Source organism: Camelus ferus, chromosome 2 (assembly GCF_009834535.1).
Source record: "Camelus ferus isolate YT-003-E chromosome 2, BCGSAC_Cfer_1.0, whole genome shotgun sequence".
NCBI lineage: Eukaryota > Metazoa > Chordata > Mammalia > Artiodactyla > Camelidae > Camelus > Camelus ferus.
The window spans coordinates 73,523,951-73,541,245 of NC_045697.1; the positions used below are offsets into that span (position 1 = coordinate 73,523,951).

Genomic DNA, 17,295 nt, shown 5'->3' on the forward strand with positions numbered 1-17,295 from the left:
ACCCTTTTAAAAATACTAGACCTGAGTATCTTTGCAGAATATTTAAGACATTGGAAAAATTGCTTCCATAGCCAAAAAGGTGAAAAAAAGTAAAATCAAAGAGCAAATATTTTACCCATTTACAAAATAAGACCTATCTTTCACTGAAATGGTATGTACGGCAGTTACTAACTATTGTTATACTAAAAATGAAGTCAGTGTATTACTTGGAAGTAGGATATGTGGTTTCCGGTCCTGGCTCAAGTGCTTATTCTTGTATTCAATAAATCATTCATTTAGTCATTCATTCAAAGCAAGATTTATTAAGTATTTATTATGAATCAGACACTGTGCTGGGTATAAGGAAGGGATGTGTAGATGATAAAATTATATTCCCTAAACTGAAAGATCTTATAATCTAATAGGGGAGATAGACAAAATAGCAAACAATTACAGTGGTATATTAAGTGATTAAACATAAATTTATGGAGCAAAAGGAAAGTATGAGATGAAACTACCTCAGGTGAGGGCAGATGTTTTTCAGTGTGGCCAAAGTTTAACATGGAAGAAGAATGCAAGAGTGGTAATAAAACTGAGATGAAGTAGGTAGGAGCTGGATTATAAGCAACCTACTGTGCTAGGCTAAGGTGTTTGCTTACATGTTCTAACAACTGTAAGGCATGTAAAAGTCATAGAAAATGTAAGGAGAGATGGGAAATGACAATTTTAAAATTTATTTTTCAAATAGAGCAATACTGTTATGCAGACTAAATTGGATGGCATTTGAATCTGGAGACAAAGGAAAACTTAGAATACTACTGAAAAAAAATTGGGTAAGAAATAGGACGGACTTTATATGGAAATGAAGAGAAAATTGGTGAATTGGGTGACCTACTGGAATGAGAGATAAGTAAGGAAGGAGTCATGGATAAACTGCATATTTCTGGATTAGGGAACTGGGTAGACAATGAAAATATCACTCAGCAAAATAGGAAGAGTAGGTTTGTTTTAAATAATTTGGGGACCTATTAATTTTGAAGAGCCTTTATGACCTCCAAGAGAAGCACAACAAATATTTCAGTCCACACAAAAGCCTGGACATAAAATACATATCTATAATGCAGACACAGATTTTAGAGTTTTCAAAATGTATATGATAGTTGCAGCCAGGAGTTTGAATAAGAATGAGACGAAGATTGTCTGGTGATGGAAACTTGAGAGTCCTCAACGATCTACCAACAACAGCACTATATTATAGATACAAATGTGTATATACATACACTTTTCAATTCCACATTGAAAATTCACACAAAGTATATTTCCAGATCATTATGGAATTAAAGAAGCAGTTAATTCAAGAAATATATATATGTAGAAAATTCTCAAGTATTTGGAAGTTAAACAATATAGTTCTATGTAACCTGTGGGCCAAAGAAGAAATCTCAAGAGAAATTGGAAACCATTTTGAACTGACTGAAAATGAAAATAGAGCATAGGAAAACTTGCAGGACGCAGCTAAAGTAATACTTACAAGTAAATTTATAATATTAAAATGCTATATCAGAAGAGTAAAAATTCTCAGTCAATAATCTAAGTTTCCCCCTTAAGAAGTAGAAAAAGAAGAGCATGCTGAACACAAATTAAGCAGAAGGAAGTATATGTTAAAGATAATAGTAGAAGTTAATAAAATTAAAAACAAAAATAGAAAAAAAAATGAAAACAAAAATTGATACTGTGAAAAATCAATAAAATTGATAAACCTGTAACAAGACTTACAAAGAAAAAAAAACAGAGAGGAGAGGAGGGAGAGAGGGAGAGAAAGAAATAAAAACTACAAATATCAGAAATAAAAGAAGTGAAACCATTACAAACTCCACAGACCTTATAAGTAAAAGAATACTAGAAACAATCTATGTGTACACATTCAAAAACATAGATAAAGTGGGCCAATTTCTTTAAAGATACAAACTACCAAAACTTACTTGAGAAGAAATAGATAATTTTTCTCTACTGAATTTGTAATTAATTTTTTTTAAGCAAGATCCAGAATGGACTTTCACCATTGAATTCTACTAAACATTTAAGGAACAAATAATAAAAATTCTGTACAGTTTCTTTCAAAAAGTAGAAGAGGAGATAACAACTCACAACTCATTTTGTAAGGCAAGCATACCCTAATTCCAGAACCAAATAGGCATTACAGGAAAACTATAGACCAGCAAACCTTATAAATAGTAGCTAAAAAATTAACAACATAATAGTAAATTAAATCCAATAATATACACAAAGGATAATACAACATGACCAAGTGGGTGCTTTTTCTAGAAATGTATACCTGGTACAATATTTAAAAATCAAACACCATAACTCACCATATTAACAGACTAAAGAAGAAAATACACATGATTATCTTCATACATGGGGGACAACTTTTAATAAATTTCAATATCCATTTGTGACAAAAGTCTCAGCTAACTAGGAATAGAGGGAAAATCCTTAACCAGAAAAAGGCTATTTTGAAAAAAAAAAAAGTTACCATAATAGATAATGATGAAAAATTTAATGTAGTCTTCTTAAGATCTGGAACAATGTAAGGATGTCTTTTCTCTTTACACCTATTCAACAGAACACTGGAAGTCTTAGCTAGTACAATAAGGCAAGGAAAAGAAACAAAAGACATTCAGCTTGAAAAGATGAAATAAAATCTGTCTCTCTTTGTAGATAACTTCTCAGAGAATCTATAGAAAAGTTCCCAGTAAATGAGCACAGAAAAGTTGCAGATAAAACATCAATATACAAAATCAATTTTATTTCTGTGCACTTGTAATGAATTTGAAATTTCTCATAAAACCATTTACAATAGCACTGAAAAAAATGAAATTTTAGATAGAAATCTAAAAACATAATCTCAAGGTCTGTATGCTAAAAATTATAAACACTGATGAAAAAATCATAGACAAATAAATGGAGAAATGTACTGTGCTCCTGTGTTAGAAGACTGAATACGATAATTCTGTTTAATTTAATCCATAGACTTACAATACAAATGAAAATTGTAGCAGACTTTTTGTAGATACTGACTAGTTGATTCTAAAGAACTAGAAGAGCTAAACAATTCTAGAAAAGAAGAACTAAGTTCTAGGAATCACACTACCCAATTTTAGGACTTACTATAAAGTTACATTAATCAACAAGGTTGGTATCAGTGAGGACAGACATATAGATCAATGGAAAAAAACAGAGAGCCCAGAAATAGGCCCTCATAAATAGTCAACTGGTTTGTGACAAATATGGAAAGGCAATTCATGGAGAAAGATTAGTCTTTTCAATAAATGGTGCTAGAATAATTGGATATCAACAAGCAATCTATTATCTCAGACCTTACACAAAAAATTAATCAGAACAGATCCTTAGCCTAAATGTAGATATAAAACTAAAAACTTCTAGAAGAAAATATAAGAGAAGATCTGAATGACCTTGAGTTTATTGACAGAGCTTTTAGACACATCACCAAAACCATAATCTGTAAAAGAAAACATTGATAAATTGAACTTTATCAAACTAAAATCTTTGGTCTGATAAATGCACCCTTAAAAGAATGAAAAGAAAAATCACAAACAAGGAGAAAACATTTGCAAATCACACTTCTGACAAAAAACTTGTATTTAGACTATGAAACAAATTCTCCAAACACAACAGTAATAAACAACCCAATAAAACAAGTTGGCAAAAGATCTAAACAGGCACTTCACCCAAGAGAATATATGAATGGCAAATAAGTACATAAAGAGATAGTCAGTTAGGGAAATGCAAATTAAAACTATGTGATACCCATGAAAAATGCTCAGTACTGCTAATTATTAGAGAAACGCAAATCAAAATAACAAGGTATTACCTATCAGAATGGCTTTCATTAAAAAGTCCACAAACAATAAATGCTGGAGAAAAGGGAACCCTCCTACACTGTTTGTGGAAATGTAGTTTGATGCAGCCATTATGGAAAACAGTATAGAGATTGCTTCAAAAACTGATCCAGTAATCCCATTCCTAGGCATATATCCAGAAGAAACTCTAATGTGAAAAGATACATGCACTCTAATGTTCATAGCAGCACTATTTATAGTAGCCAAGACATGGAAGCAATCTAAATGTCCTCAACAGATGACTAGGTAAAGAAGTAGTGGTATATATATATATATATATATATATATATATATATATATATATATATACACCACTGGAATGCTGGAGTCATAGCCATCAGTATGGACTCATGGATATCATTTAAGATAGTTACACAGAGAGGTACAGATTAGATAGATAGATGATTGACAGATAAACAGACATGTATGTTTATGCCTGGGTTAATATATACACATATTTCCTAGGTCTGCTGATGAGAAGTATTAGAAGCAGTGACATCCCTGTAGCAATGAGCATAACTGCTATCCAGATATTTTGGTTTCTAAATATTATTCTTCAATAAAAGCAACCAGAGGTCCTTTAAGAAGTGGTTGTTTCCAGGGCTGGGACAGGGAAAAGAAGAGGTAAACCTGAACTATCTTGCAGTACTATGAAGGGAAATAAAAAAATGCAAAGAAAAAAGAATTTTTTAAGAGTGAGGGTGTATCTTCCCTTTGGCTCATTATAGCTAAGATTAAAACTTGAGGGACAAAATAAATAACAATAGTATTAGATTATAACTCATAAAATAAAACAATTATCCATGAGTTCATACTGATATAAATAAGATAAAATATAAATATAAATAAGACATAAATGAGATAAAGGTATAATGCTTCCCTATAAAAGATTACAAGTAATAAATATGGAAAATTGAAAATCACCATTAGAAGAGCATGGTACTAACTGATGCAGGTAAGAATCACCTCTGGATGCTACAAGTCATGGTGAAAATTTAAACAGAAATAGGATATTTGCAAATTCTCAAAGTACCTGCCTCCATATATTTATTCATCATAAAAGGGAAAACAATAAGCTTACAGTGGATAACCTGGCACATACTTTAACCAAATTATCAAAGTTAGCATCAAAATGAATGCATATCAACATCATTTACCCGGATTTGATGTCCTGAGAAGGGTACATCACCTACATCAGCCATGCAGCATTCTTCCAAGAATGCAGAAACTTGATATAACTATGAAAACATATTTGACAAACATAAATAAATGAATATTGTACATACAAATCCAGCAGTATCTTTCAAATATGTCAAGATCGTGAAAGACAAGGTCATCAAGTAAAGGAGAGACTAATGAGACATGCCGTCTAAGTACACAGTAGAAACTTGGATTGGATCCTGGAACACAAAAGGGACAGTAATAGAAGAACTAGTAAAATCTGAGTAAAATGTGTAGTTTAATTACTAGCATTATACCAGTGTTCATTTTTGACTTTTGATAAATATATTATAATTATCTATGATGTTAACTATAGGGAAATCTGGGTAAATAATATAGGAATTCTCTGTCACACTTTTGCAATGCTTGTGTAATTATAAGATATCTCAAAATTAAATGTCAAAAAGAGAGTATTGATGATATTGAGCAATGGAAATTTATACACTGACATTCATCATCAGTATAAAATATAAATTGCTACAAATTCTTTGAAAAACCACCTAGCCTCTTCTCAAAATAATCCTATAAATAACCTATTTTACAATAATTCCACTTCTAGGGATATATCCTACAGGTAGGCATACATATGCACTCCAAAAGATATACGCAATAATGTGCTTGGTAACGTTCATTAAAATAGTAAAAAGTTGGAAACAAATCCAACGTCTGTCAATAGCAGAATGGATACATTTTGGTATGAACATTTGGTTCCATACAGTGAAATACTACACTGTAATGGAACTGAACATACTACTGTTGTTTTTTAAAAATGGATGAATCTCATAAGGGTAAGGTTGAGTGAAAGAAGCTGAACACAAAAGAATATGCATTGCATGATTTCATTTACATGAAATTCAAAACTCGGCAAGCTAATTTTTGGTATCCCAGGTCAGGATAGTGGCTCCCATAAAGGAGAAGGATGGGTCTCATGATTGGGAAGGGAAGCAAAGAGTGCTCTGGGATGCTGGTAATCTTCCAGTTCTTGAGCTCGATAGCTGTAGGAATTTATTCACTTTGTAAAATTCATTAAGCGATACATGTGAGGTCTCTATATTTTTCCACATGCATATTATAAATTTTAATATAAGTAAAGTTTGGGTTTTTTTTTTTTTTTTTTTAAGGCAAAGGATTCCTTGGCTACTCTATTGTGAATAGACCTCAGGGATGCCAGAATGGTAGCAGAGTGATCAGTTAGACAATTCCACATTACAAAAAAATTAAAATATGTTGTTTATAATATTTTTCTAAAACAGGAGAAAGATAAAAATACTGGACCTCAATATCATATAAATGATGAGAGATGATCTCAAAAGTGTTCTGAAGTCCTAATGGTCTTCAGAAGTGGATTAAGACTGATTAACTTTGTTAAGCATGAATGTTAAAATTTCAAGAATAATTCCAAAAGGAATAAAAGATAGATTTTATTCTTCTGAAGAAGTAGAACAGAAAAATGGAATGAGAAAACAAAGCTCAATTAATCAAGAAAAAGAAGCATAGACAAATGAGACAATTAGGAAACACGAAATAAGTCGTAGAAACAAGTCAAATATCAGCAACCATGGCTGAAGGAACTGACTTCCTTTCAAAAAAGAGAAGAATTTTCAGCTTGGAGAATAAATCCAGCCTTATGTTGTTTTCAAAAAGACACACCTAAAACATAAGCTGTTAAAAGGCTGAAAGTAAAAGGATGCCAAAGATACAGTAAGCAAATATCAACTAAAATAAAACAAGAGTATCTATATTAATTTTATGTCAAAGGAAGAATTCATAGAACTAAAAAAGGTATGGGTAATGATTTAATGATAAAACTTTCAACATAGAAGATTGATGTACTCAAAACTTGTTGCACCTTACAAAATAGCTTAAAAACAAAACCATACCAGAACTACAGACTGAAGTCGATCCCCACCATCACAGTGGGGGTTGGAGATTTTCAATACACCTCTCCATACTGTTTGTAGGTAACGCAGACTAAAAACTTGGTGAAGCGAAAGAACACAGCAATCTTGATTGAGAGGAATTATATAGAACCCTAGGTCTGGTAACTACAGAATTCCCATCTGTCTCAGATACACATGAGCCACATGCTAAAAGAAGGGGAGGGGCAAATACTAGGTAATCCTCTACTAAATTTCAAAGCATATGTATCATACAGAATATTTGCTCTGACTACAATGAAATTGTTCCAAAACAAAACAAAGATATATTTTAAAAGATAGATTTAAAAAAAATTTTTAAAGCACTTCTAAAAAGTAATTGATCTAAACCAAATTGATCTAAACTGAAATGATAATTTGGAACTGAATAATAAGGAAGGTATTTCATATGAAAACTTAGAGATGCAATGCAAGTAGAAATTTGAGGGAGATTTTAGTCTTAAATGCTCCAAATGCATGAGGCTAAAATTAATTAGCAAAAAAAAAAAAAAAAAAAACACCTATCTGAAAAAGCAAGAATAAACCAGATCAGTTATGAGCAGAAGTAGGTGGTAGAAGAGAACGGTGTCTCAATAAAGATAGATTTTGGGCTTATTTTTATTATTTGTCAAAAATGCCGAGTAGCTACAGAATTGCCAATTGCTGTAGAGAAGCCAAATATACGCAAAAACTGCTCCTGCCTTCAAGGAAGACTTTACAAGTCACAGTGAAAAATAAAGACTAGCCAGCAGGAACAGAGGTTTGTAAGCAAAGCCTGGGTCTGGCAGATCAGCTGTGGTGATGAGAACTGATGAGTCAGGGCAGCCATCACCAGTAACTCTTCAGACTGAGACCATCAACTGCTGGCCTCCAGAGATGGGTGCAGGAGAAAGGTGTGTGTCCTTAAGGGAGATTCCAGCTTCAGATAAAGAAGGAAGTGGAAGGAGCTTTCAATGAAGAGACTAGAGGGTGTGGGGAGCTTTGTTTACCATGATACGAGGTACCAGAGGAAGGAAAGAAAATGGTTAGGAGCAAAGAAGTGGGAGAGTGGATCTGGGAAGAATGACATGACAGTCCTAGAATGAGTAGAAATGAGAGGAGCGGGCAGCAGAGACTTTCACACAGACCTTGGCCGAGAAGAAGAAAACGTGAGGTAAGAGGCATTTTCCCTTCTCAGGATTTTAAGTGAAATGCTGGAGGAATGTCATATTATGCTCCTGCAGGCTAGAGCTTTCAAAATGCTGTAAGCTTGGGGATTCTGGCAAAATGAAGCCTTTGGCCAAAATTCTAATGAAACACTGTTAAGAAATGTTTAAGGAAAAAGTAACAAATCAGAGGAGTCCCAGGACAATTAGAACTAACTTGGTCACATTAGAGGAATTCCACTCTGCTGCAGGAGTGATGGTTTAATTGGTTTCTAAGAACGTTTCCTGGGGTGGGTCTCCAGCAAAAGTTGATTCTGGTTTCATTTGATGGAACCAGGTTGCATTGTTCCAACATTTAAGAGTTGTGTGGCCTAAGTTGAAGTAGTTCTTAAACTTCTTCAGTTTTTATTTTTACTCTTTATACATAAAATTGAGAAAACAATACAGGAATCTTGAGATGATCGCTGATAATGGAGAAAAGTGCCTAGCACAGTAGGCGTCTGCCACATGGTAGGTAGTTCATAAATTCTAACTCATCATTCTTGTTGTCACATACTGCAGATCACCACTGCATCTACAAGTTACAGGCATACCTCAGTGCTTTCAAGATCCCCAGTCCTTCATCACACAGGTACATGACAACCTCTAACTCCTAGCCAGTCCACCAGATCAGTGATTTTACTTGCTTTATTGCATCCTGTTGACCAGTTCCAGCTTCCTCTTCAAAGCTGCCTCACATTGTCCACGTTGATACTGCCTACCACCTCCCCCAGGGGGTGTGGGGAGGGACAGTAGGACAGCAGACAGCCTTTTATGCTGCCCTTTATATGCTAGCTCTAATTCTTTTATGCTACTCTCTGCTTTCCTCTCTTTTATCCAGCTCTTGATTCATTCATTTATCAAACATTATCGAGTGTCTAGGTACTAGGTTGGACACCAGTGATACAAAGTTGACAAAGGCACAGTCATGCCCTGAAGGATGTTACAGTCCAGTGGGAGAAACAGATGTAAGCAGATACCCACAGTGCAATTAGATAAATGGTAATGGCAGGGTTTCCATGGTACTTTGGGAGCACAAATGAGGCAACTAACTCTTCTGGAACAGATAGAAGAAGGTTTCACAGAGGTATCTGAGCATCTTTTGAAAAGATGATTAAGGGGTCACCAGTCCATGCAGTGGCAGTGAGGATGGCGACAGAGAGGAGAGAGGAAAAGGGAGAGTCACTGCAGACCAAGGATTTGGGGGTGTGTGTGGTGGGTCAGGGAGAGGAGGGAGTTTCAGGAGACAAAATCTGGATGTTGGCTTAGCTTCAGGATTTTAAGGCAAGGCTCAGGAAAAAAAAATGAAATTCAGGGAAAAGTAAAATAATATTTCTCAAAGATACTTTGCTTGGATTAAAGAAAAAAACATTTTTTCCTACAAATGCCTAAGATTGCTCAAGGCAGGAGAGTATGTGTTTCCTGTAATTCCTACTGAAAAGATGAAATCTTAGATTCATGTCATACTTCATAGAGATGTTGTGGTAAACAAAATTATCAAGGCAACTTTCAGCATCATCTAGGGAAGACAGTTAAGTGCAGTTGGAAGTAATCGTAATTTCTCTTACCTTTCATCCGCCTTCTCCTTGTGGTGCGGTTCAGTCGGCATCACTACCTGTCTTCTCTTTATAAGTGTCTCCTTGTAATGGGAAGAAAGGACAAGGATGACGGCTATGGCAACCTGGTGTCTGCATTTGCACCTCCAATGCCCTTATAGCCATTCCCAGCCTGCAAAAATAAAATAAAATAAAATAAAATAAGTTCTCACCACCTCTTCTGCCTCAACAAAAAGTAACATTATAGAAAAGTAAGCCCAGTCTAATGAGGGCAATCAGCAAAAATGTGACCTCTTGACTTCAGCTTTAACTCCCACATCCCAAGACCAGTAGGTTACACAGGAGTCACTGTTGGGAAAAGCTTCCCTCAAGAGTTATTAGGAACAAAACTGTATTATAGGATGAAGTAGAGAAAAAAATGTTCCAGAAGTGTTGAAGTGCAGGAAGAGTATACTAACTGAGACAAAAAATGGACAAAACAAACACACTTTCAAAACTCTGCCAGGTTCTGTCCTTGAACCTAGATTCTACCCCTAGCTCTTACAATGGACATATTTCTTGTGGGTTTCTATCATTCCCTCATTCCTGAGGGAACAGATCTAGAAGAGTGGACTTTTCCCTAAGCCCTCGAACTCTTCAGAGCACCTTGGTAGGTCAGACCAGAGAAATAGCAGAAGAAGAGCAGAATACATTTGTGTATGACTTTCTCACAAGTATTTACAGGTCAAACACCCTAATACTGCTAAGGGTTGTCTTATGTGGGCATGGTTAGTTGGGATTTGTTTCATCTTAGGTAAAGACTGGTGTCAGCAATTTAGTGACTATTAGAAATGTGTCTGTTTCCAGATACAGTACAGATAATGCACCATACCACATCTCCTTGTCCTGTGGAGTTTTATTGTCCTTTTTTCAGTTGAAGTATACTCGACGTGTAACATCATATTAGTTTCAAGTGTACAACATAGTGATTTGATATTTAGTATATATTGCAAAATGATTACCACAGCAAGGCTAGTTAACCTCTAGTCAACATGTTTCAGGCCACGCACGCACCCCACTTCCCTGTCCTGTGGAGCTTTATTCTAACTCTTATGTTGTGATAGGCACCAATTTAAAATTTAAATTTTAAAGCATCAGAACAAGAAAGTGCCAAAGATAATCATCTAATGAGCAAAATCCCCACTCCTACGTTGAAACTGAAATTAAGAGAGGTTGAAATGTTTGGTTACCTTAACCTGGTATCTCACATCAAGGAAATGGCTTAATGTTAATGCTGGGTGAATCACAAGAGTTTCAGCACATTTAAAGAGAGGAGGAGCAGACATTTTAATTACTGTGAAGCTACTCATGATCACAGAAGAAATATTTTCTTACTCTTCTGTAAATAACACTGAACCCTTTTTATCTCCATCAGCCCCAACCACTGTGGTACCATTTTGCATGCAGACCAGTCAGGCTGAGGAGCATTAAATTTAATTTGTGCAAAAGTTGAAGGTGGAAAAGCGTGAAATTAACTTGACGCATTTTTACGGCGTTTCCTATCTTCTAGCTTCTCTCAGCCTTTCCTATCCAGAACGATTTGATTGGCTGTGTCAGGATCTTGCCATCCCTGGAGCTTCCCTCTCCTCTCTGTTCAGTGAGATTTGAGGGCTTCTGTGTGTGTGGAGCTTATTCTTCCTTAGTCCACAGGCCACCCAGCTGAAGGAGATGCTGATTTATTTGGCTTGCTATTTACCTTGGCAAGGCTTCAGTCTGTGCTCAGGGTTCACTCATCTTGGTGACTCATCTCTTTCAGGAGTATGTGTGTGTGTGAAAACAGCCAAAGATGAGTCAACTCATTCAAGAAATCATTCGGCATGGCCCAAACGGTTTGCAAAGATTTTGAAAGAAAACGAAACTTGTGTAAGACTGTATAGCACAGAGCAACTTATCAGCAATCGGTTGCTAGTATAACGCCTATAAACTTGCCAGGTTATTACAGACACATCTCAACCTGTGGGGATAAAGCTGAGATATCCCTTATTGTATCAATAAAGGAAGCATGTTTACATGATTTTAAAAACCCACAGAGAGAATTAATTGGAGGCAATTATGTTTAGACAGCGAGAGGCAGATGGCAATGAGACTGGGGGATGCCTACTATAGATTTCATTTAGTGACTAATTGTTAAGTGTTGTAAGAAATGCCTGCACCAGTATACGCACTCCTCTCTTTATTAAAAAATCTAGGAAGACATTGCTATCAATTCTGTTCATCTCCTGATATGATGATCATTCAAACAGTACATGTTATTCAAATAACGTGGTTGTGCAGAGATTTTGAAGTTCTGTCAGGAGAGCTTTGCAAAGGAAGGTATTGGCAATACTGAAGACGGATGATGCAAACAAAAATGTATAAACACAACAGACTGAAAATTCCACATTAGTCCATTATGTCTTTATTATTTAAAAGTTAATGATCAAAGCACATTTTGTGCATACTTAAAAGAAATAACCCTGTAGTAATTTTTAAAAGGTGCTTATTTAAAATTTCTTCTGCTGATGACCATGTGCCTTTCCCAGAGCTGGCCGATTATCCTGGCTAGAACCTCGTCTACTGCCCTAAATAATTGCTCTCTTTTTCAAGGGGAAATGAAGTGTTTCTCACCCTGGACAAGACTTATGCTTCATTTGCCAATATGTGACACAAAACCAGATCGTCTGCATTAATGGATACTACACATGGATATGTCTATGGGTGATGGGCTCTGATGGTACAGGTTTTATGAAGCATCATCCATTTATAGATTCTACCAAACATAAATAAAGGCCTTCTTGTTCCTGAAAGGAACGAAGAAAAAAATAATTAAAATGATTCAGGCTTACTTATTGGCAGTGACTTTCAAGGAAAGTTTAAAAAGACAACGATAAACCCATAATTTAGGAAAATAGAATCAGCTTTCCATGAATTTTGAAACAATAAAAACACCAAAGAGATGGAGAGAAAACATGGAAATGACAGAACCTTTGTGTGTTGGGAAGGAAGGCTTAGATTTATTTGTCCTTTTCAAAAATAATTTAATGCTGAAAGAAACTCATAAGATAGGAATTTTCATCCTCATTGCACAAATGAGAAAACTGAAGATTGAGAATGTGTTACTTGATGAAAGTTGTGCAAATAGAATAAAATGGAACTAAGATTGAACCCAGTTCTAACAAACTCAGAACTTAATTCCTGTAAGTTTAGCCAAAGTATTTCAGAGAAGGTTATGCCTATGTTGGATTCTGAAGAAAGAATTAAAGCCTGTTTTATGAGCAGGTGAACATTAGAGAAAGACTATTTTGGACAGAGGGTGAGTAATCATAATAATAGCTATTATTTAAAGCATTTATGACGTGTTAGATATTTAATGTACAAGGTATATAACTATCAAATTAACACACCTTACTTGGTTCTCATAATGATCTGATGAAGTAGATAATATTACATTCCTCTTAGAGAAGACAAGATGGAGCCCAAGAAAATGTTGAGTAACCTACCAAGTGTCTGACACATTGAAGCCTCGCTTGATATCAAATCCAAAGCATCTCTAAAGTCTCTGCTCTTTCCAAAGTCTCATGATCACCAGTGCACTGGATCAGGGTGGGTAGGAAGGAAAGTGGTGGAATTGAGCCTTTTGAGGTGAACAGACACAGGTCACAAAAAGATGTGTAAGCCAAGTGAGAGTGTTTATATCTTATTCTTGGTTGACAAGAAATCTTTGATAGGTATTAAATGAGGAAATGACATGATCTTATTGGAGCTTTAAGATCATTATGGGTAAGGAGTAAATTGTAGAGACTCACTCAAATTGGGAATCAGACAGACCAATTAGTAAACTAGTTAAATTACCCAAAGCAATAAATAATGTCCATTCAGTTAAGTAACCATGGAATTGGAGTAGATAGGGATGATTCTAGGTATATCAAAGAGGTGGAAAATGGCAAGTATAGAGACCAATAGATTTCCTTGCTAAGAATGGAGTCTATAATGATTCCCAGATCTCTGTTTGGGTACTGAATAAATCAAAGATATACTAGAGATTAACTCTACTGTCATGGAGAGGCTAATAAACGACATATAACAAAGACCCAGTTATCAGGCTAGGTTCAAAAGTCATGGTAAAGTTTTGTTGTAGTGAAGATTAGAAAATGCTACTATTAGAATAAATTTGAAGAGCACATGAAAAATCAATTTGCATTCTGAACTACAAGTCAGGTGATTTCCGTATTTGAAAGCATTTTATTTGTTTTTACATTTGCTTTTATCTATGCCATATCCTTAAAATGTAAACTCCTTGAGGGCAGGGATTTTATAATTCCTATTCCCAATCTAAACCCTGCATATAGAATAGTCCCTGGTATAGAGTAAGGACTCAATAAATATATATGCACGGAATGACAGTCCAGTGAGTGTGGCTGAGATCCTGATTACAGGAACCCTCATAGTTACATAGCATCTTCAGCTAGGTATTCATGTGGTATTTTGTTTCCTGCACTGTCAAATCAGTGAAATTGGGGTTGTTTCTGACATTCTGAGGACAGCAATGAGAAATGTAATGACAAAGCTCCCTGAACTCTGGCTCTATCTTCTTCCTCCAAATAATGAGCACCAAATTAATTTTCGGATTAGACACTATTAAAATTCCCTGGAAAATCAATAATACAAAGTGATAAGACTGAGGTTAGATGGCTGATTTATCGACTGATTTTCTTTTAATATTTCTGGCAAGAGATGGTCATTTCAAGACCAGTGATGAATACCTAATCTCTAACTCCTTTCCTTAATCTTTATTCTCCTTATTGCTGCATTTAACCTTGAGGACCACCCAGTATTGCCAGAGAAAGGTCTCAAACCTTCCAATACAATCAGTTCTATCAGGGCAGGACTGAGGGTAAAGATGAGATCAGGAACACTGAGTCTAGCATTTGCCTGTCAGGAAGAAGAGTCTCAGAGGCAGAAAATTAACAATGTTATTAACCCAAAGTCAGGACACCATTGAAGAATTGGAATTTGGTGCAGGAGAGAAGCAGATCTTGCAAGGAAATAGAGGATTAACTCTCGGAGCTTAACTCTTTCTTTTGCTCGGGTCCATTTCAGCAGGAATCTTCCAGAAAAGCTTTTCATTCTGTGTATGCCCTTTCTCTTTTTTTTTCTGTCTCCAGATTTTCCTTATTCCATTCCTGATCTTTGATAGTCCTCTAAGGTTTATTCCCATCCCTTGCACTCCTCCCTGGAAAATCTTATATGTGCTCTTAACAGTTTCAGGCATATTCCAGGTATAATGCTATTTATAGCAAAGTGCCTCTTTCTCTCCATGTCGATCTTTTCTTGAATCCCTGTTTCAGAGCATTAACTGCAAACAAAACATCTCCAGTTAGAAATACTTTTGAATTACAAATTCACCAGTATTAAAAAAATATTTCCCTGTATTTTTTTTAACACAGTCCCATTGTTACTATCGGCATCTGAGGGTTCCTTGCCTTGTGTTCAGATTACTGCAATGCATTCCCATCTGGTAATTCTTCCTTTAATCTCTTCCACTTCAAATCCAACTGATATCTAACTTTGAATTAAAGAGAACTCAAATTCCATTTTTATCATATTATTCCTCTGACTTAAAAGGAAAAAAGCTTAATTAGCTTTCCATCATAATGAAGTTTCTTAACCTAGTTTCTAGAGGAACCCTTGTTTTGGGGGGCTTTTTTTGCTTGTTTGTTTTAGATTTCAAAAGCACTAACCAGAGACTGTATCAGCACTGGACGCTGTCAGCAGGCCCAACCCTGGGTCCTGCACTTAGAGATCCACTTGGCCCTCCTCTGAATATGTCTCCCCACCAATTCCCCACCCTCTACTCCCAGCAAGTAAACTATAGGCCAGGTCAGGTACCCATGGAGAGTATTCATTCCCTAATCTGAACCATGCTCCAGATACCTGTGCCCCTGAAAGTTTCTTCCCAAATAGCCCAGGGCCTACTTCTGAGGCCTGTGCAGACCTCTTCCCTGAATCTGTCCTCCTGATGGAGTCATGAGGCAAATCTGTGCGTGTCTTTGTTGGAAGAGTGGCCAAGGAGTAGCCGTTTACAAAGGGCATAGATAAAGCTGGAATGTATACACTCCAGGGCCTCAGCCTGCAGGGTGAGGGATGGAGGTAGATACAGGAAGAGAAGGGGTATGAGCTGGAGGCCCACTGCTCTCCTGTTGTGAGCTAAAATTCTAAGAAGGTTTTAATAGTTTTCAATGGCTGCATAAACAAACCACAAACTTAACAACTTAAAATAACACCAATTTATTATCTATGGTTCCGTAGGTCAGAAGTCCAAGTGGGCTCAGATGGGTTCTCCACTTAGGGTTTCAGAAGGCCACAGATGTGGTGCTGGCTGGGCTAGAGCCTTATAGAGGGTTTAGGGAAGAATATGCTTCCACACTCACTCAGGTTTTAGCAGAATTCAGTTCCCCATGGTTGTAGGACTGAGGTCCCTGTTCTCTTCTGACTGCCATTCAGGGGCCTCTCTCTCAGTTCCTTAAGGCCACCTGCATTCCTCCTCACATGGCCCCTCGATCTTCAGACCAGCAATGGTTCATGGAGTCTTCACTTTTTCTTTCAATTCAGCCAGCAGACGGAGAAAGTTCCATGCCTTTAATGGCTCATGCGATTACTGTGGCCCATCAAGAAAATCCAAGATAACAGTGCTGTTTTAAAGGCAGCTGTGCCCTACAAACTTACCGGAAAAGTGGTGCCTCATCATATTTACGGGTTCTAGAAATTAGGGCCAGACACGTTTGGGAGCTGAATTAGTGCTCGGGCTGCTATGGCCAAGCACCACACACTGGGGACTAAAACTCCAGGGATGCATTTTCCCACAGTTCTGGAGGCTGAGAGTCTGAGGTCAAGGTGTCAGCAGGGTCGGTTTCTTCAAATGCCTTTCTCAGGGACTTGGAGATGACTGCCCGCCCCTGTGTCTTCACAGTCTTCTCTTTTTACACGTCTGTGTCCTGATTGCCTCTTCTTATGAGAGCACCAGTCATGTTGGACTAGAGCCCATGCACAGCACCTCGCTGTACCTTAATCACCTCTTTAAAGACACTGTCTCCAAATACAGTTACTTTCTGAGATACGGGGGGTTAGGGCTTCAACCTATGGGTTTTGAGGGGACATGATTCAACTCATAATAGGGCCTATGCTACTTTTAGAAATCTGCCTACCACAAGAATTCTAAATGTGAACCTGGCCTCGAAGGTTTCTATGAAGGCATCTTTGTCAATGTAGGAGGACAGAACATATTCTATTTAACAGTTTTCCGACTTTACTATTTAAGTATGTAGATATACAGTATGTAGGTCTTCGATTGTATTCCTGCTCCAACGCTGCAAATCTAGCGGACGGGCCTGGACAGAGAGGTTAGGAATCGGATGGGAAATGAAGAGAGCTGGAGGCTGCCTTTCCGTGAAAAGCAACTGTGGCAGCAGCAGCCACACTGGAGTCTAGGAGTGAAGTC

The 17,295-nt window shown here is 36.6% G+C and overlaps 1 protein-coding gene across 1 annotated transcript in view; it reads right to left on the reverse strand.

Moving 5' to 3' along the window:
• CXXC4 (CXXC finger protein 4) overlaps positions 1-17,295 on the reverse strand; it is a 296,903-nt gene that overhangs the window by 182,328 nt on the left and 97,280 nt on the right. The window contains exon 2 of the mRNA XM_032461054.1: positions 9,792-9,951. The gene's annotated coding sequence lies outside the window, so the exon portion shown is untranslated. The remainder of the gene's footprint in view (positions 1-9,791; positions 9,952-17,295) is intronic.